This window comes from Phalangium opilio, unplaced genomic scaffold, assembly GCF_054372755.1.
Source record: "Phalangium opilio isolate 3A_F unplaced genomic scaffold, DU_Popi_V2 ptg000093l_1, whole genome shotgun sequence".
Classification (NCBI taxonomy): Eukaryota; Metazoa; Arthropoda; class Arachnida; order Opiliones; family Phalangiidae; genus Phalangium; species Phalangium opilio.
In genome coordinates, this window is record NW_028324198.1 from 4347093 (window position 1) to 4369441 (window position 22349).

The window sequence follows — 22349 nt, forward strand, 5'->3', positions numbered from 1 at the left end:
TGAGGCTTTCCAAGAAAATCATAATAATAATGAAGCAATTCCTAACGAAGAAGTTCCGCAAAATGAAGTGAATCACTTGGAAAACGATGAAAGTTGTGAGGAAATGATGGAAGGTGAAGGAAATCTAGACGATAGGGCTAAAAACAAAAATACCCTGAAACCAGTTGAGATTAAAAACATGATATTAAAATTACTACTGAAATACCGTGAAAAACATCACCTTCCGGTGAGCATAATCGAAAGCTTATGTAAAGACTTTCATGACTATTCTATGTATTTACTCAATATACATGTTGAAAATGTGACTCAAATTTTAAAAGACAAAAACTATGAAATACCAAAAAATGAGCTCTCATTAGTTTTGCATGATGTTCAGGATGCTTTTGAAAGTGTGTCTTCTAAATATAAGATTAAAATGATGTGCAAAAAAGAGCTTGGCATAGTGGAACCTATGCAGTATACTTTCACTGAGTCATTGTTTCAAAATAAAAAGAAGCATTTTCATTATGTGCCAATAACAAAGGTTTTAGAAAAGTTATATACCAATTTCAATGAGCACGAAAAACACGAACCACCAAATCATGACTCACCCATAATTTCTCATTATGTAAATTCAGAAATTTCGAAAAAAAATTTTAATCGACAAGCACATCAAAGTCCTTGGAATTTGCAGCTGCAAGTGTACTTAGATGAGTTCGATGTTTGCAATCCCCTTGGAAGCAAAGGGGGAAGAATAAAATGTTCGGATGCTATTTTTCTATATTAAACCGGCAAGCGAAACATAAGTCAAAACTAAGTAACATACACTTGGTTTTTCTGGCGAATTCTGCAGGTGTGGAAAGGTTCGGAATGAGAGAGCTATTTGGTCTTTAATATACGACTTAAACTTGCTTCAAGAAGGTGTTTTTCTCAAATGCTTTAATCGAAATGTGATAGCAACCGCCTCTGTGTTTTCGGGGGATAATCTTGGATTGCATAAGCTTGGTGGTTTTAATCAATGCTTTAGCTCTGGACGGGTTTGATGATTTTGTATGGTTGACTATCAAGATTTATCTGAAATCAGCGACAATGTGTACTACGCTCTCTGCCTCGACAGTCGACACATCTATTATCTTCAACAAATCGCTATTAGTGATAAAAACAGCTCTATTTATGGTGTTCGAAGCGAAAGTCCTTTAATGCGAATTAAGGATATCGACTTAACTGAGCAATTGACGACTGACCCAATGCACGATATAAAAGAAGGAGTAATTCCGTCTATTTTGAAAGGCGTTTTGAAGAAACTTATATCTAGCAAAAGGCTTACATTGGAAGAATTCAACAAATGCATTGAAAACTTTCAATTCGGTAAAACGGAACAAAATAAGCCACAAGTTCAACTACGACAAGCAATTATGGGCGACAGTAATTTTAAAGGTTCCGCTAGTGAAACATATTGTGTTTTTCGACTCTTGCCTCTTTTTGATTTTTTACCCGAGGTAGGCGACGCGCATTGGGGCGTTTATCTTAGATTAAGAGAGATATGTGACATAATTTATGCGCCTTATGTTCATAAAGTTTATATTCCAGAACTTGAGTTGCTTATAGAACGTTTTCTTCAAGATGTTAAAAACAATGGGTTCACCCAAAATTACACCCAAGTTTCATTTTTTGCTGCATTATGCAAGGTGCATAAAGTTATATGGTCCCTTAAGCCATATATCATGTATTCGTTTCGAAAGTAAGCACCGTTACTCTAAAGATATAGCTAAGATTTCCAACAACTTTTGAAACCTTACCAAAACCCTAAGTCAACGGCACCAATTTTATCAGTGTTATGAAATACCACCTCAACCGACTGGTCAATGGGACCTTTTAAGAGCGGGAGAAGAGAAGTATTACGAATTGCTAGATGGTTATAGCATTCATCAAAAGAGCTAAGTCGTTGTGAAATGTAAATTTTTGGGAACAAATTAAGCCTAGTATGTTTTATAAATAAATTAATAAAACTCTCTGGCAGCTGTCGCAGATCTGCTTAGTCGGCGTTTCCCTCTTAGGCCTCAACAAGCTCACCGCAGACCTACTCCTGACGTACCTTCGCGCACAAAAAAGAGGCGTCGGTATGCCCAATTTCAATCATTATTCAAAACTAATAAAAAGAAGCTCTCTAAGCTCATATTGGATCCTTACTTGGACGCCACGGCGGTTCCCAGCGTTTCGGACATCTCGTCTACCTTTGGCGAGCTGTTCTCCTCCGCGTCCGCTGATGACCTCGCGCCAGTTGTTCTTAAACCACGTCGCGCCCATACCTACTTCCCCGTAATCAGTTCGGAGGTATCGCACGCGCTCTCGCGACAAACGGCCTCGTCAACTGGCCCCGATCAACTTACCCTGATAAACCTGCGGTCCCTACGTATCTCCGACCTGCCATTTATTTTTAATGTCTTCTTCTATTTGAAGGACTTGCCTGATTCCCTTAAACAATGACGCACGGTTCTCATTCCCAAGGCGGGCGACCTTACGTGCGCGACAAATTGGAGACCCATAACTATTCTGTCCCTACTAGTTCGCGTCTTTCATAACATATTGGCGTCTCGCTTACGGCAGGCACTACATCTTAACCCGGCCCAACAGGCGTTCATCTCAGCCCATGGCGCTATGGCCAATACCCTACTGCTGGATTACGCGATAAACACGGCAAAAAAACGGCGTCGTCCTCTTTAGGCCCGTTCGCAAAGCCGCTTTTAGCTCAAGCTGATAGCTGACGGAACAGAATACGGTTTCCGCTGCCGATTGACTCAATAAGCGTCTGCTTTACTCCGTCAGCTTCAGCTTCCGCGACTTCGTTCACATAAACGCTGGTTCAGACGCGCTTATTTCTCATTCTAATCACGGGTCGTCCAGAAAATGGAGGACGAAGATGGAAAACGCGCTAAAGTTTTGACATTGCTTTTATTAAAAAACGGTATTTATTATTAAAAAAGAAAAGAAAGCGAAACGAAAAATGCAAAGTGAAACGACGTTGGTGGGTGCATCCGATTTGGAAGAAAAGGAAAGAAGAAGGATATTTTCATACTTTGGTAGGAATATGGCAATATTTGTCGCAATGATTTATATCAAGCATATTTTAAAACATTGAAATCTAGCTAAAAGCAATGAGAATGCACGACCATGAGTACTTCAAAAACTTTACACGAATGTCAACAGACGTTTTCGATACCTTGGTTGCACTTCTCGCAAATGAACTCAAATAATTTCCTCAATCAAGAGAAGCAATTTCTCCTGCTCACAGAGTAGCAATAACATTAAGGTATTTAGCTACAGGTGAGAGTTTAATGAGCATCGCTTATGGCTTCAGAATTGGAAAATCCACAGCTCACTATATCGTGAAGGAAACATGCAAAGCCATGTGGAACATACTACAGCCTCTATATTTGAAGGTACGCATGTCTCCGGAAAGAGAAACAATAACAAAGCAATATTTACTATTGTTCTTCTAGGCACCAACCAAAGGGATTTGGAAGGATATTGCGAATGGCTTCGAACGCCATTGGCAGTATCCAAACTGTTGTGGGGCGGTTGATGGAAAGCACGTGGTTATTCAACAGCCACCCAATAGTTGATTCATGTATTACAACTATAAAGTAAGAATCACTATTTTTACTGTTACTTATATAACCTTTATCTGTCATGGCTTATTATTATAGTAGTGATGATGTAGGCAGTTTTTTACATTATATGTTTATTATTGGAAAAGGGTACAAATTCAGTGGTGTTGATGGCCATCGTGGATGCTGAGTATAAATTTATAGCTGTAGACATTGGTGGATTTGGTTCCAATTCTGATGGAGGCATTTTTAGTTCCTCTGCCATGGGAAAGGCTTTGGAAAATGGTTCCATCGACCTTCCTGAAGCAGCAAAATTACCAGGAACTGAAATCTTTGCCCCATATGTTTTCCTTGGAGATAAACCGTTTGCATTACGTCCAGATTTTTTACGCCCATATCCTGGTAGGGGTTTAACGTCGAAGTCAAGAGTATTTAATTACAGATTAAGTAGAGCCAGGTAAATTCTTCAATTACGGTTGTTTTTAGGCCAAACAATAAACACGTTTCAAATAACATTTCACAGACGCTGTAGCGAAAATGCTTTTGGCATTTTAGGTGGTCCGTGAGCAGAGTAAAACGTCGCCTATAGAGCATTTTGTGGAACTTCTTGACCGCGAAGGTAAGCGCGAGACCTTCCTTCTCGATTTGACTATAGTTCTTTTCCGCAGGGGTCAATGCCCGTGATACATGAGCTACAGCTTGAATTGACCCATCTGGCATGCGATGTTGGAAGACCGCCCCAAGTCCATAATCGGAGGCATCAGCAGCGACAATGATGTCCAGTGTAGGATCATAATGCGTTAAAAGGAGATCTGATTGAAGCGTCATCTTCAGTTCCTCGAAAGCGTGCTGACATTTAGGTGTCCAAGACCAAGTCCGTTTGGACTCCAATAATTCGTCCAGTGGTTGTCTCATGAAACGCATATTATTAACGAAGACCTGGTAATAGTTTCCCATTTCCAAAAATGAACGTAACGTTGGCAGGTCAACTGGTGCTGGCATGTGGACAATAGCCTTGATTTTCTTGGGGTCGGGTCGTCGACCAGCGCTATCAATGATAAATCCCAGATATTTTATTTGTGTCATGAATAGCTTGCATTTCTCGAGGCGAAGGCGGAATCCATAGTCTTTGATGCGGAAGAGTACTTCTTTGAGGTGTCGCTGGTGATCTTCGAAGTTACGGCTGACGATGATTATATCATCGAGGTAAGCGGTGGCGAATTCAAGTCCAGCAAGCATTTGGTCCATTATTGTTTGGAAAATCCCCGGAGCGGATTTCACCCCAAACGGAAGTCTCTGATATTGGAAGTTTCCCAGATGCGTGGAAATGGTACAAAGTGGTTTAGAATCGTCGTCCAGTTCTACTTGTAAGTATGCTTCAGATAGATCCAATTGGGAGAAAAGTTTTCCCCCGTTGAGCGTCGCAAATATGTCTTCCGGCAACGGTAATGGGTGTTGATTGAGTTCTATGGTCTCATTCAGGCCGGTGGAAAAATCTGCGCAAAGACGGGTAGTGCCGTTAGGTTTTCTTACGCTTACGATTGGTGCTGCCCAATCAGTGTGCTCGACGGCTTTCAAGAAATTTGACTCTTCCAGGCGTTTGATCTCCATTTCGATAGTTTTGCGAGCATCGAACGGAACTGGCCTGGCTCTACGGTATACTGGGGTGCTTCCGGGTTTGAGAGTAAGACGAGCTTTCGCTTTAGTACACAGCCCCAAACCGTCCTCGAAGACATCCGGAAACTCGTCCTTCAGCGTCGCAAGGCATTCGGCGACAGAGGAGGCAGTACAGAGGTTAATGGCTTGAGTACCGGGTCGAGAGCATTGTCGTAAGCTCTCCAGAAGGCCGAAAAAATCCAGGGTTTCCACTCCCAGTAGGTTTAGGGATCCGTCTTTTGCCAAGTAGAAGCTGTGTTGAATTTCAGCTGGTCCCAGTTTAAATTTCGCCGTTGCTTTCCCAAGGAATGTAGTGCTTGATCCATCGAATAGCACTCCTTGCTCACTGCAGGGGGTTAACTTCGGCTTACCAATTCGTTCGTAAGTCGCCTCATTGATAATGTTGCCTTCCGCTCCGCTGTCCAAGTAGAAAACTACGGGAACGTCGTTAACCAAGAATTCCCCCGTTATGAGTTTCGAAGGTCGCATGGAATTCAGGCTGACTGTATTTATCTGGCTTCTGTCTGGTTTCCGGTGTCCGGATACTCGTTTCTGATTTTCACATTGACTAGCGAGGTGACCTGTTCGAGAGCATTTATGGCATTCAGTCTTAGCGTGCGTGCATTCCCTGACCCAGTGCATCTCTCCGCATCGAAAACAGGCGTATGGCGGTGGTTTCGAAGATCTTTGAGATGACTTGGCTCTCCGTTTCTCGGGAGATCTGGAAGGATGCCGTACAGAAGTCTTCCGACGACGGAAGCTGTTGATCGGTGTGGCCTTTGCTTGGAAAACCGTCTGTTCAGTATTCGTAGCCACGATGGTCAGGACTTCGTCAATTACATTCTTGAGTTCAATGTTGGCCTCGGTATTTAATCGTTGCAGGATTCTGGTTCGTATGGTTTCGTCTTCTGGTCGGGATAATCCACATAAGGAAACAAAAATTCCGAATTGATCTTCGGTCAAATCGGAGAAATTGAAACGCTTCAGAAGTAGTTTAACGCGATTAAAATACGGGCCATAATCTTCATCCAAGTGACGCTGGATCCGCATTAGGTTGAATCTTTCTATGAAGCCATGGATGTCCTGTAATATGCGGTACTAAAATCTGCCCCCTCTCCCCCTACTTGTGGCAGCCAATAAGAGCGAGCATGACGTCATGCCCTACGTCATCCTGACGTCATATTCCAATCGATTTTTTTCGTCGAAAAAAGTAGTTCAGTCGCTCCAACCCTTGCTGGGGTGCCTTCTCGGGGTATTTCTCGAGGGGCACTCCTGCGACGGTTGGCGACACCATCTTCACCACCTCAACCATCTTCTTCGGTTGCTTTATTGCCGACGCCTCCTCCTCTGTCAGGCCAGGGTCGGGCATTGTTGCCTACCCCGGCAACACCGTTTAATCTAACGGCCCATTTAACCCCCCGAACTACTGTAGGTGGGTTAACGTGTTACCGATGTGGGTGCCCGCACCACGTGCGGGATTGCCCGTATAGGAGGAGGTTAGATCGAAAGACTGTATTCCTTCCCTCGGGAAGAAAATTCTTTCACCCCTATTAAGTATATTAAGCGCCAGTGGGGAGTAGGAATGTCCTTTTTTAATGTGTGGGGGGATGTAGCGGACAACATAATAACATTATAGACTTACCCATTCAGGCACCAAATTATATGAACTTAACCCCAGGCCTATGTCCATCCTAATAAAACGGAGTCTCTAGCCAGAGGGAGCTCTATTGCACTACTTGAGCGCCCCCTGGTCTAGATAGGCCGAACTAGAGGTAAGGGAATAGTATATATAGCCTGAATAGCCTAGGGAACGGTGTTAGTTAGTCCGTGGTACTTTAGTCAAGAAGCCAGTCAGTGGGACTCCTATTCAACACCCGAGTGGCTAACACCTGTTACCGGCAGCAAGATAGACGGTCGACCTTCCGACCCTCTAACGGTTTACGTTTGCATTAATAGTGAATTCCCGCGCTTTCACTCTAGTCGCGTGCCGTTTTCAAGACCAAAGACACCGTTCACATGACTCTAAATATCACTGTAAGTGTTATGTGTATTTAGTACGGACATTCCCTACTGGCGCTTCCCCAATTAAGTACTCGACATTGTAAATAATCATCATCATAATTTATTACTAAAGTTAACTAACCCCAAAATTTATCTATTTTTGTATTATAAAACTAACCTAACCAGAACCTGGTTTAATAAAGAGATAGATTTTTTGTCACCTAATTTTTGACTCATTATTTCTGGCTCTGTGAACCTCAGCTTTTTAAGCTAATCGGTTACAAGTTAAGCAAAGGCTTAGAGCATTGCCGTCGTCAGGACTAAGTCGGCAATGAAAATATTAGCTTCCCGCGTACAAAATATAAGACAAGACTCCCGTTTCCCGGTGAAGCTGACGCGCCCCTTATAGCGCGCGGTCTTCTTCACAGCTGCAATCTACCCCTAGGTTTATTCTCAGTATCATCTTAAGCTTAAAATACGAGGTTACTAACCCGCACGTCGCGAGCAGCCACTCGGCATTCGAGGGATCAGGCAACTAGCGTAATACGCTTCCCATCGTACACCCTCAGTATGACTTTATTACGGAGCGGCTTTCCCCTCGTCAACTAGAAACGAACTTGACGCCCGAGGGATCAGCCACTGGCGTATTCCCCCGGAAAATACCTTTTTGGTGGTTTTATTGCCGCAAATTCGTGAGATATGCCTTTAATCCGTTCCAATATTGAAATAAAAACTGTAAAAAGTAATCCCGAGTGTATTTCCGCGTTAAATGGCGTAATACGCTTCCCATCTTACACCCCCAGAAAACTTTATTACAGAGTGGCTTTTCCCTCGTCAAATTTTCCGTATGGAGTCATATTTTTGCAAACGCCATCTAGATGTCGTGTGCAAAAATAAAAATGGGTAGACTGCCAACCGACTAGTCGGCCCGAAGCCATTGCGCTGCAGGGGAAACCTCGTCTTTTAAACTCTGATCTTGCGCGAGTGCGAATCTAACTAATTACACAATCATGGTAACAAGTGTTCCCTTCACATTTTCCCTTAACTTACTATTTATTGTTTCAGCCAATGACGTAATCAAAATGACATGGAAGTTCTACCATTGAGGAAGTTCTCCCTGGGTCTGCTTGTCTTATATATGCAAGTTCTATGTGTTGGTCATAGAGTTCAATTATGGTGAGATCTTGAAATAAAAAAGCAAACCTCTTCCTTTTCACTCGAAACATATTTATCAAAGACCATTTCCAAAACGTTTGTTCATTGGTGAAATACCCAGAATTTACGCCAAGTTCAACGAAAAAAAATAATAGAACAAACTTTTCATCCAACGGGCTTGAAATGTTTCTGTCAATTCTTTTTCCGATGTCATTTTTCTAGCCGAGTAAGAATAAGGTTTAATGCAATCGAAACCTTATTTACCGGTATGTTACCTATTTTTCTAATATTGAACCATCAATACCAAAGCCATTATTGCAGCTTTTCGCCAGTAAAATGAGATTTTATTCCTTACTTTAATTAAGAGCCATTTTCAATCATCATTTTCAAGCCTCTGGCTTTGGTTTTTTTGATGCGCTTCCGAAGAAGAAAAAAACGAAAATTGAAAAGCTGTAACTCTAACCGTTTTCAAACAAGTATCAATAGAATACAATTTACTAAGTATCAATAGAATAAAATTAACTAAAGATGACGTAACTCAATTCCTTTCACTTTGAGCGGCTTAAATTTAAAGAAAATGAGAAACATATATCAAACTCATTTAGATGTCCGCTTCTTGAAGGCTTAAAGCCTGAAAAGACGAAAAACTGAATATGACGCTTGTTTTAAAACCATCTACAATTTGTGTTTCGGCTTTTGACTGAACATTAATTTTGTCGCAAATATTTATGTAGAAAATTATGATTGAAAATGGGCCTTTAAAAATGAACATTTTAACTTCATGGCGCCAAAACGCTGTCGAGCTTCTGGTTTTTATTTCGCAAATGTGCGTGAAAAACAAAGAAAACTCTAAAACGACTTTAATAACACTCTGTGATTGCTTTTTGTAAATGCCATCATTTCAAAAAGAAATTATTCCAACTTGCGGTCGAGGGGCCAGCCACTCACTTTAATCAATGGACAAGTTTTCATCCTCGTTTTTTACAAAAATGATCACGCCTAATCTTTTAAAACCTATTCTAGACAGCGCTAGAATTATAACGCGATGGACCGGGAATCTGAAAGTGATGAACACCTCGTTTGGCGCTGTTATTCCAGTCTGTTTCCGTGATTAGAAATGAACGTTTTAACTAAATGGTGTCCAAACACTATTATGGCTCTGTTTTTACAAGATAATAATGACACCAAAATGAGCGTACGGAGGTAATTGGACTCTTCTGTCGATTCCGGCGTTAAAACTAGCTTTGACTTCTCATGGTGAGGTGACGCTGTAGATTCGATAATTTTTTGACTCTAAATCGGAGCATAAATTTGCTGTTGGACAAGGCTTCTGTTTCTTCAACATATGGAAGAAGAGGTCTATAACGTAAGCGTAGTCAGTTTCTCTGAAAAGGTAAGCTATCAATATCTGAAAACGTTTTTGTTGCGAATACTATACAGATAGTGTTCGTTGTGACGTTAACTTGACGCTGTAAGATTCTCGAAATACTGCATCCGAGTTTTCTGCACATTGCGATTACGTGTTCCAGACTATAGTTGTGAACTTTATGATAACATATAAAATTTAATTCTCTTATTTGAATGAAATTTAAATTTGTAAAATTATATTGTACCATAAATTTTAATTTTCTAGCCGCTTTGGGATTTACCAACTTTTCTGTCCACAGAATGATTTATTACGTATTTGAAAATAGTAAACGTCTCCGGTAGAGTATGCAGGTAACCGTTACCCAAGAGCAAATTTAGGTGGAGGAAAATTCTCAGCTGTTAAAAATTCCCTTGATTACGCGTCTAAGCAAAAACAAATTTCACCTTGTCTCTTAAGAAATTACCATAAAATTAACCGAAGCAAAATGTTACCAAAAACGCTACTAGCTGGAATTAAATTTACTGCTTTATCATATTTAAGTCTATGATTAAATGAAATTAGTTATTAATGAATAGTTTCCACTAAATTAACGGTTTTTTGCGTATAAAATTTACGGTTACGTCTTCTCCAAAATAAACAGTTATCACGCACTCATTCTGAGAGAGCGGTCGCTCTCTTAGATAAGACTTCATACTGCCTTTAATGTATAAGGATTTATTTCATTGGATGTAACTTTTTCATATTATATTCACTGATTTGAAAAAAACTTTGAACTAAAATTTGAACCCTTAGTATGTGGTTCAAAATTGAAAATGATCCACCCATTAGTTTATTTTATAAAAAAAAAAGTTGAAAAGGGCGGTTTTTCATTTGCATAAAATTAGTCAGTGTTTTTCGTGAAAACGTAATAGGCGTAGAGTTCTATAGGCCTGTGAGGCCCGAGCCCCTCCAAAACATTTAGAGGTGGCCATGGGCCCCTCCAAAAATTTGTCGTCCATAATACCGAAATCATGAAGATAGTGACCTCATGAAAATAATTTTTACGTATAACCGTTGCAAAAAATCATTAAAGCGCAGAGGGGTGTTTTTCGAACAGAATAGTTTTATTTGGCTCCGTTCAAATATGAAAAAGTGTAGTTTCTATGAGAATTTTTTTAAATCATTGAAAGAGTGAGGTCACCGATCTAGGCAGAAGCGGATGGCAGCCCATCCTAACCAGGTTGGCTGTTTTTCATGGTTTTCCCGTCAATTTAATTTAGACGCTGCAACAAAAAGGTTGACAGTTGACGCAAATAATGGAGGAAGTGACAGGATAGGAAAGTGCAACTGGTCTTCCGAAAACCCGATTTTAGCATGCTCTAGTCTAGTATAGGGCGACTTTAGTGTTTTGGATCTAATGGGAAGGCCCTAGTTCTGCTATCCAAAGCCAGTACGTTATTATGCCGTGTAAAAGTTATGTAAGGCCTTAGATACTAGATGTTTTAAGAAGGATTCGAAGGAAGAGGCAAATTGTGGAAGCGTTATCGGCATGTTATGCACAGTAGTCTACCGGATTTCTAGATTTTAGTACCATTCAAGGCCTAATCAAGCATGATGGGAGGAGGTTGCGAAATGCGAGAGAAATAGATGCGCTGTGGAGCGGCTAAGGTCCGATGGGACATAAAAAAGGGGAGGAACACTCGGAAAAGGAGTTCAATTGGTCATTGAAAGGGGAAAAACTAGACGGCGCACGTTTAAATAACCATTTGCCGCAGTGCGTCAGAATGTACGTGAAAGGGCTCGAGTTGAGCATCCCTATTAAAACAGTATCCCTTGTAAGGCACTGCGCTGGCCAACTTCATAGTTTAGATAAAATATTTCAACACGTTTTTCGAGGCACAAGTACAGATTAGTCTTATGAGTTAAATCGTTCTCATAGTTTTCTAAGTTAGTGAGTTTCCTGAGTTTTGAAAGTGGAGGTCTCGAACTTTTTGTAAGGATTTTTAAATTCGATAGACCATTTGTCCATTTTAATGCGCATTGATATATGTGTTTTAAGTTTTAAAACAGCCTCGATAATCCTTAGAAGAAAATATAGTACATAGGTATACCAAATAAAGCATAATTTATCACTTAATCTTCGTTAAGAATCTATATAAATCATATGCATGCATCATGCATGATGCTATCTGTGTATTGGTTCAGGCCGATGGGGCCGGGCCCCACCAAAAATTTGGAAAACTCTACGCCTATGAAAACGTTCAAATTTTCCCATAGAAATAACATGGGTTTTTTGTCCATTTTATCCATTTTGTCGCCACCGTTTTGAAATTAAATATTTGTTTTTTACGTTTGGGAACGGTTTTATATCAAAATGAAAAGGAACAAATTTAAGCTTTTTGCGAAAAATTAAGTTTAAGTGCTACATTTCATGTTTTTAAATCATGCTTTGACTTACGTTATTGCATCCTATATGTCATACTGTTGGACTTAAAGCGTTTTACCATGGATGAAGCCGAGGAGAAAGCCACTCTTGCACATACGCTGTTTAACCGAGGACTTTTATATGATTTTACTCTCGTTGCAAAAACTGAATGATCGATTTTAATAAAAACTGTCATTCTAGGCAAAGACCGGAAAGTGTAAAAGATAAGTGTATAAAATTAATTGCCTGAAGTAAAGATATTAAAATATTCAACTTTTGAAGACATGATTATAAAACATCTATTATTTTAAAAAATTCTTCTATTACTTTTTCACCGAAATTATTTCAGTAAAATATTTTAACATGGACCATGCGCATCATTTTACAAATAGGTCTAGTACGCGTTTGCATTTTATTTTCTGTCAAAAATTTACAATTAGGTAGAGAATTTAGCCCTTTAAAGAGAATGAAATGGAAAGAAAATCGTTGAGAGCTGATAAAATAAAAACCGTATGAAAACTTAATTGCAAAGTTTTCGAAGCTATAAAAATAAACGTGTTGGATAGCCCTCAAAGATCACGATCAATTACAGAAAGTTTCGACACTAATAATTACATCACAGTCTAACTTAATTACTACTCGTCGGTAATCTAGCATCATTTCCAGTCGTCGGTAATCTAGCATCATTTCCAGTCGTGGGTAATCTGGCTTCATTACTAGCCGTCGGTAATCTGGCTTGTTTACCGGTTGACGGTTATTAGGCTTAATTACCGGTCGACAGTAATCTGGCTTTATTACCGGTGGGCGGTAATGTGGCTTAATTACCGGTCGACAGTAATCTGGCTTAATTACCAGTCGTCGATAGTCTGGCTTTATTACCGGTCGTCGTTAATCTGGCTTATTTACCAGCCGTTGGTAATCTTGCTTAATTGCCCGTCGTTGATAATCTAGTTTAATTACCAGTCGTCGGTAATCTTGTTAAATCACCTTCATTGTTACTGTCTTTATAGTCTAAGAGAGCTGAAATTGAAATATAAAAGACTTTTAAGGAAGGAATTAGAATTAACAATTAATTTTTGTGGTAACTAATCGATTTTGCTGATAATTTCGAAACTGATGCCTTCCTCAATACATATAGATAGTAACAATTCAAGGTTCTTAATCTAGATTTCCGATTACAGGTATTTAAGCTTGATTACCAATTACAGGTTATTAAGCTAGATTACCGACTACAGGTAATTAAGCGAGATTACCGACTACAGGTTGTTAAGCTAGATTACCGATTGTAGGTTATTAAGCTAGATTACCGATTACAGGTAATTAAGCTAGATTACGATTACAGGTAAATAAGTTAGATTAACGATTACAGGTAAATAAGTTAGATTAACGATTTCAGGTAATTCAACTAGATTAACGATTACAGGTAATTCAACTAGATTACCGATGGCAGGTAATTAAGCTAGATTACCGATAAGTATATGACTTGTGTTGGTGCACATATCTATGACTTGTGTTGGTGCACATATCTATGACATGTGTTGGTGCACATATCTATGACATGTGTTGGTGCTGAAGTCTAAGACACATGTTGGTGCAGAAGTCTAAGACACATGTTGGTGCTCAGATCTATGGAATATTTTTGTGCACAGACCTAATTAACCTTTTTGTGGTATAACTACCGCTTGCTCTGTGATTTGCTTGTGAAAATGAAGAGAAAGCAATTGAGTTTGATGGGACGTTGATTGTCAAGTCAAGCAGTCAGGTTTGAAGTTGTGTAATAGATATAATTAAATTTTCACTTTTGAACACATGATATGAAACATTAATTATTTGAAAAAAATCTTATCTTAGTTTTTTTCACCAAAATTTCGTTTGCGAAAAGTATTTTTGAACATTATTTACCATTGTATTTTGCTCTCAATATTAGCTCTAAAAAAAAGCTCCAAGAACTGTTTAAGGGATTCTTACTTGATACTACGTTTTACTTTCGACTGACATGGTCTTTAAGATGGTTCAAATACTCTCATATCTGAAAAAATTGAGATTTATGAGTTTAATTTTTATATTTTTAAATGGGAAAAATTACGAAGCGGAAAGTAACATAGGCAGTTTGAATGTGATGTAGATATTAGTGTCGAAAAAACTGTAGATGGGTCGTGATCTTTTAAGAGCTATACATTACTTTAACTTTTGAAACTGTTATATAGGCTTTGAACTCTTTATGATTAGAACTGAACTGAACCAGAGTTTTAGACACTGTCGTCTGCTAGATACAAGCGATCACTATAATGTGAATTGAGTTTTCAGTATAGATTGAGTCATGATAGAAAGCGGTTAAATATTTAATTAATGATTAATAAACTAAGTTAAAGTAACGCAACCCGTGTCTTTACTACCTAATAATAATAACATGGTAGCAGAGCGTGGTTGAACGGGTTGCATAGAACTTATTGCAAGACTCAAGATGGCCGAGGGTTACAACCCGTTTGGACCTATTCCCAAATTGGAAGGCAAGACCAATTATAAGGACTGGAAATACAATATGCAAATTTACACAAAAATAATTGATACTGTCGTCAGATGATCTATTCGATAGACACCTATAATCATGATTGGGATCATTATCTATCCCTAACACAAACTTTATTAAGTAGACTTTTTAGGCCATTGATTGCCAACTACGCACATGATGTTACTTAAATAGAAGTTGGGAAACCAAAATATTATCTCTCCGAGGCAAGTCGATGTCTAACCGCAAACGTCTCTGCCTGTACAGGAAGTTCCTGAAAAGTCTATCAGAAATTAGGGGTGATGTACTTCGATCCATTTATTTTTATGGCATTTTGCCATCCGAGCCACTGTTATCAAGTTATAATTTGAATGCTTTATGGATGACTCCTTAATTAAATTAGCATTGTCTTTTAATTTCATAAATAAATTTAAGGAGTCATCCGTAAATAACTCCAATCTTAACTTTGAAAAGCTGCTGGCCCATTGGGCCGAATCCCATTGGACCGAATGTCCCATTGAACCGAATCCCGTTGGACAGAATATAGCCAAAATGTGCGGGTTTACTATCTTAAAATTTTCAAAGCTATTAAACGATATATTTTTAACGCCGTATTTTAAAACCGTATATATTTAGGAAAAGGTGTCAAATAATTAATAGGAGAATTTTTTGGAAAACGTGGCAGCTAATTAATAGCAGAATATTTTGGAAAAGGTGGCAGCTAATTAGTAGGAGAATGTTTTGGAAAAGGTGGCAGCTAATTAGTAAGAGAATGTTTTGGAAAAGGTGGCAGCTAATTAGTAGGAAAATATTTTGGAAAAGGTGGCAGCTTATTAGTAGGAGAATGTTTTGGAAATAGTGACAGCTAATTAATAGCAGAATATTTTGGAAAAGGTGGCAACTAATTAGTAGGAGAATATTTTGGAAAAGGTGGCAGCTAATTATTAGGAGAATATTTTGGAAAAGGTGGCAGCTAATTATTAGGAGAATATTTTGGAAAAGGTGACAGATAATTAATAGGAGAATATTTTGGAAAAGGTGACAGATAATTAATAGGAGAATATTTTGGAAAAGGTGACAGATAATTAATAGGAGAATATTTTGGAAAAGGTGGCAGCTAACTATTAGGAGAATATTTTGGAAAAGGTGGCAGATAATTAATAGGAGAATGTTTTTGAAAAGGTGGCAGCTAATTAATAGGGGAATATTTTGGAAAAGGTGGCAGCTAACTATTAGGAGAATATTTTGGAAAAGGTGGCAGCTAATTAGTAGGAGAATGTTTTGGAAAAGGTGGCAGCTAATTAATAGCAGAATATTTTGGAAAAGGTGGCAGCTAATTAATAGCAGAATATTTAGGAAAAGGTGGCAACTAATTAATAGCAGAATATTTAGGAAAAGATGGCAACTAATTTATAAGAGAATATTTAGGAAAACCAAATAATCACGAGACCAAACCGTCCCGAGACCAAATAATCACGATACCAAATAATCCCGAGACCAAGTCGGTGAGACCAAGTAGTCCCGGGACCAAATCGGCGAGACCAAAATGGAGAGACCAATTCGGCGAGACCAAATTGTCCTGTTCCGAACCAAACCTAACTTAACCAAACCAAACCAGACCAGACAAAACCTAACCTAACCTAACCTGATTTGACCTAAACTTAACCCTCTAAAATATCACTGTATTTTTCATAAAATTTACGCAAAATAGCTCAAATAATCAGAGGCAATTATTGCAATAGGAGTATATTTTGATTACTTTACAGTTCCCCACACTGTCTAACTTAACTGCAATTTAGTTCAAATGAAATTAATAATCAATTGTAATGAAACTATGATTTCGAAATTTACTTTTTCCTTCAGGGAATCGATCCAAGGACTGTCGCACGGTAGTCCGATACTCTTCCACTGCGCCACGGTGAGACGAAAGCTCCTATCGCGAAATTAACTTTTGATAAGTAATAATAATATTCCAAATAAAAAAATCCCAATAGACAGAAACCGCACAAACGGCGGGATTTAAAATCATATTTCAGATAAAATCGGTCGATTGGGAATTCGGTCGAATGGGATTCGATCCAATGGGAGGACACCCTTTGAAAACCGTGAATAAATGTCACAGAACATTTTCAACTCAAGATGGCCTAAAGAACATCACCCTTAATCTCTGATAGACTTTTCAGAAACACACTATGGTTAACCACCCGGCACCATTGCTCCACGTTAGAGTGCAGATCTCATCCACTTTATAATTAATGTTCTTCAGAGTAATCACGTCTTGAGCGATCATTTGCCATGGTAGTATGGGCCCTTCTAGTGGTTGCAGGGGCTGGCGATGTTTTTTAGTCACAAACACTTGACATGAACTGCATTGATTGACTAATTTCGCAATTTCGGCTTCCATTCCTGGCCAATAAACCATCTCTTTGGCTTTGCGAACCGTTGCCTGAGGACCTGCATGGCAGTAATACAGTTTTTCCCTAATTATCCGTCTGATCTGGGCTGGTAAAAACATCCAAAGTCCCTTTAGTATCAACCCTGGGTCCGTCGTCAATTCATCTCTCGTCTCTCTCGAGTTCCAAACTAACCGTAGCTCAGGATCTAACTCCAGTTTGGGGTTGGGCCAACCTTTCAAAATGATGAGTCGCAGATTCATCAGTATTTCATCTTGGGCGGTCGTTTGTTGGATCAGTTCTCGAGTTGCGGAACTCACTGCTAGGTATCGCATCGGATTCACTGATGCTACTTCGTTGAATACAGCCTCTTCATTCTGATAAATGTCCAGATATGGTATTTGTGGCGGACCTGAGTATGATAGGAACGCTCTACTTAACATGTCTGCGATGTGCAGGGACGTTCCTGGGATATATTGAATTTCTAAGTTGTACTGGTGGAGTTTCAAGAGCATCCGTTGCAGGTGTCTAGGGATTACGCGTATTGGCTTGCTGAATATCGGAATTAAGGGCTTGTGATCGGTCTCAATCTTGATTTTCCTGGAAGCTCCAATGTATACATAGAAGCGAAGGCAGCCAAAGACAATTCCCAGGCTTTATTGAGGTCCTTCGGGTCAATACATATACGGATATTATTTGTTAATTGACTAGGTGCTTGGCACCTTTTATGTGTGAAGAAGTTTGGAAAAGCCTTTGTCTTCAACAATTTAATACGCTTGAAAATCCATGGCAATCATTCGGCTGATAGCATTAGTTATTTCTATAGCCCTTGGGTGTGATTTTGAAAATATGTTGGCTCTTTGAAACGCCTCCTTTTACGTTGGTTGCTTGATTGCGGTCTTAAATTTCTACACATCCACTTGAAGTTGCTCATAAGAATTTTCATGCTTTGCCCAAATATGATTCCTCATGCTAGACGTGTTTCCAGCCTTAATTTTAAGTTTCAGATCCCAAATATTACAGATTCAATCGTCACCGGATTGATGAAAATATTCCAAAATTTTACTCTTATGTGTTTTGGATTTTTAAACGCTACTTGAACTTTCACCATCACCTGCCACGAACTCTCTTCCAATTCTAAGTCTTCAGAATCATCCTCAGAAAGTTCAAAGTATTCATCCATATTCCATTTACGTTTACTCATTGATTATTCTAACTTGCAATTCCAAAGCGTTGGGAATAAAATTTAACGCAAAAATTTCTTCCTTTAATTTCTGTCTGGCTATACTGTATCACTACGTTTTTCTCTAAACTCATGGCTTTGTTCACTTACTACTCGCCTACCGCTTTGCTTGAAATAACTAAATCCTATCATCCTTGATTTAAAGTGGAATTAAGCAACAACCCTAGCAGACGTTTTTCTATGCCTAACGGTGTTGCCCTATTGTAGCGTCATCTACGTACACTATTAATTTTGCAACATTTTCTGAGTAATAATTGTTCATTTTTAATTCTATATTAAATTTAATTACTCCATTGCAAATTTTATGTATTAGCAAAACGGTTTAAAATATCTTTGGCTTATGTATTAAACATTAGGCCGACATGATGGCGCTAAAAATTAATTTTTTTCGTCCCAACGGACCTAAGCCGCTCCACAGTTAGCGCGCGGCGTTACGCTGTAGATTTTAGGGTAATAGAAAAAGTGACCCATCCCAGGACAATTTATATATTTCAAATTAATATTTTTTGAACTTCTTGCTCATGCGCTCTAGAGCAGTGAAAGCATCAGTGTGACACTTGTTGGTTGGCTGCACGCTCCTCTTCCCTTTTTTTTCGCGTGCAGAACCGTATAGAAATTTATAAATAGTACCATACGTAGGTGTCTCTGCAACGTCAACGTATTTTATTTACTTACGAAATTAGTTTCTCAAGAGTTGTGAAAAATAGTAAGAGATTATACTCTTATAATTTAAAATTAGCAATTAATTTAATTATAACTTTGGTTTATACGCAAATTTAAACTACAAACGATAATTTTGGTTTATCTACCTTAGAAACTGATTGGTAAAATTTATTATTTCAAAATATTTTGGTAAGGATGCTCACCATTCTGATAACAGAAATTAATTTTCAAGTATGGAAGGCCCGAAATGCGGCGATCTTTGACAAGCGCTTTGACTCAGCGAAGGTCGTGCTACAGAGAGTACGGACCAATATCTTACGAAGAGTAATGCTGGACAGACGACATCTAACCCCTTTGCAATTCCGGGACCTCTGGGCTGATGACGACCTACCGGGTGTAGTGGGCACAGGCGATAACCTAAAACTACTTTTTTAGGGATTTATATCTTTAGTCAGTTAAACAGTTAATGTACACTTAGTTTTTAGCTGTCTTTGTTTTAATTGTATTTGTGGTTAGCACGTAAGGGCAGTAAAGCCATCTCTTTAAATTTCAAAATTAATTGCTTTAAATCTGTATAACAGACCAAAAATGGTAGTCTTTATTTGAGCCTTTTTAACGTAAAAATTGCGTAATTTAAATTAATTTAACCGCAATTTTAAAATATCGTGACCTGATGTAAATGACCAGATTTATTTTAATAAAATAATTTAGTATCTGTTCTGATCAGCTTAATATCTGATCGGGTTCCATTGGGACCCTTCGAAATTAACTCGCTTTTTGGAACTGGGCGAAGTTTAACGGGCTTGCCCGACTTCGCCACAAGTCGACCTGATATTGCATTACATTCAGGATCGGCTCACAACCTCTCTAATTAAATCGAAATTAAACACGCTTATTCTGAAGCAGCTAACATCAAAAAGATTAAGAGTTGAAGCTAACTGCTTGGGCAAGGCATTGTGGGAGTTCTCGCTGTACTGCTTTATCCTCAGGTTATATTTCCCTCTTTATATCCGGTTCACCGCATTTCAACCAATAAGAGTGCAGAGAAAGACTTCCAAAGCGAGAACACTCCAGCCAAGCAAAGAGGGTAGCCTCTTTGTACCCTCTTTGCTGACGTATGTCCATACTATCTCACTCCATTTTATCTCTATTTGCCATTGATACAAATAAACATATTTGATTTAAAGTGGCCAGTAAGCGATTTGCAGTAGATCAGCTCCAGGTTTTTGCACAGGCTCGAATCCAGCCTGTGACAAAATTAGTTTTTTACTGTTTGGATTAGGTAGTTCTCCCAAGATAAAATAACAACACTATATTAAGCGTAACTAAGATATAAACAAAAATGTGTTTCCTATTAAATCTGCATTAGCCAAGAAACCCGGCGTTGCCCGGGATGTTTTAAGGATCTGAAGTCTATGTAGATGCCCACTCAAGTAAAACATCTCCTTGAAGGCATTTCTTTTTAACCAGTTATATTGCAACTATCAATTTTAATTAAACGATGCTCAATTAGAAGTTAATTATAAAGGTTACAGGTATACAATAAGAAGTTCTTAATAGGCTTAATGGCTAGGTGTTAGCACAAGTCCCAACCCTTGTGAAGAACTGAACCAAACTACTTCTAATGAACTTGATTTCCCTGGTGTTACTGATATCATAAGTTAATAAGATATGTTCCAAAAGTATGAGACTACCCATACTTCGTAATGCTACAGACTTACAGCTCGGGCTAGTTCGAGAACGACGGAAGCGAGTATTGAAGACCTACATTCGGTGGTTAATTTTGCAGGACTTCCATCTTCCTATTTAGTCTGAATTGCTAAGCCTTTGACAGCGACTCATCAGGCGTATGTTGCTTTACCTCCAATCTATGACCTACTTCAATCACTTCATGTCAAACTCCAGTTTGTAACCAGGAGTTTGAAAACTTATTATGGAACATATCTTATGAACTTATGGTTGTCCTTGATTCAGTTTGACCAATCATATTCTGTAACCAATTGCAACTGTGTAGGTCATGAAGAAAAAACAATCTGAAATAAGATTACAAGTTGATAAATCTGTGATTAAATGTGATGAACTTTGGGAGGGATGACGAATTCTTCTTGGAAATGAAATCAAAAAAACTATAGTTACTTAAGGGAGAGATAAGCCCTAATGGAATCATTAAATTTTCAAACAATAACAGTCCTGAGAACCAAGGAAGGCCGAACGAAAAGGCAGATTCGGGGTTAACAAATAGAGAAGGAGAGCTGAAACCTGTTTTCAAGGACCTTCCGAACCGGTCGCTTCGGTTGCCATTGCTTACCAGCTGCAGATTACCCAACTTCGAAATATGGCAGAGCGCGTGCAGAGAAGCCTCGATACACTTATTGACAAGCCTTTTATTCCTTCATAAGCCCACTTCCTCGATACCCTTTATGCATTACCCAACAAAAGTTGTTTAATCCGTCGATATCAAATAGGTCTACTGTTTTCAAAATGGGGCGAAGTCGATCGCAGTGTCGTCTGCTTATATATAGAGTTTAGACGGAACATTGAATATTTATGTGGACGCAAAGACGTTAAATAGGGCTTAAATGTCACCAGGCAAAATTTGTTACGTATTGTAAGAAGACTTATCTTAATTAATTTGTTGTCAGCGTAAGAAAACAAGGTACTCAACACATCAGACTCTATTTTACTTCCAGACTTTTGAAAATGGTGTATTGGGAAATCAAGATAAATCTAGCCATCCTATAGGGTTTTGAAATCCCAGTGGTTTTCAATGAGCGCCTGTAAACATGTTTACTCTGCCGAACACAGATGTTCAACGAAATGTGTCCACTAAGTCAGCAATTAAAACGAATTGATGTAATATTATTAAATTAAACAATATAGGGTTGATAAATAATTAAGATTGGGTATGTGGTACTTCTTTCCGCAGTGCATAGACTATTTTAGAGCAATTTTTCATCCAGTAAATAGCTTTTTTTTTTGTATAATTTCGAGTAATTAGGTTCTTAATTTAATTAATTAATTAGCGTTAATTAATGAAATATTTAAGCTTAATTAACCGTGCAATTAGTATCGCTTCTCGGCCTTTTGGCTAAGATCATGTGTAGTATCTGTTCTGATCAGCTTAATATCTGATCAGGTTCCATTGGGACCCTTCGATATTAACTCGATTTTTGGAACTGGGCGAAGTTTAACGGGCTTGCCCGACTTCGCCACGAGTCGACCTGATATTGCATTACATTCAGGATCGGATCACAACCTCTCTAATTAAGTCAAAATTAAACACGCTTATTCTGAAGCAGCTAACATCAAAGAGATTAGGAGTTGAAGCTAACTGCTTGGGCAAGGCATTGTGGGAGTTCTCGCTGTACT

At 38.7% G+C, this 22349-nt stretch overlaps 1 non-coding gene and 1 pseudogene across 1 annotated transcript; both read left to right on the forward strand.

Moving 5' to 3' along the window:
- Positions 1 to 19667: 19667 nt before the first annotated feature.
- Positions 19668 to 19845, forward strand: LOC149640677 (U2 spliceosomal RNA; annotated as a pseudogene).
- A 2203-nt stretch (positions 19846 to 22048) lies between these two features.
- Positions 22049 to 22238, forward strand: LOC149640678 (U2 spliceosomal RNA). Its single transcript, XR_016372289.1, has one exon. It is a non-coding gene; the product is annotated as a U2 spliceosomal RNA (small nuclear RNA).
- Positions 22239 to 22349: the final 111 nt, after the last annotated feature.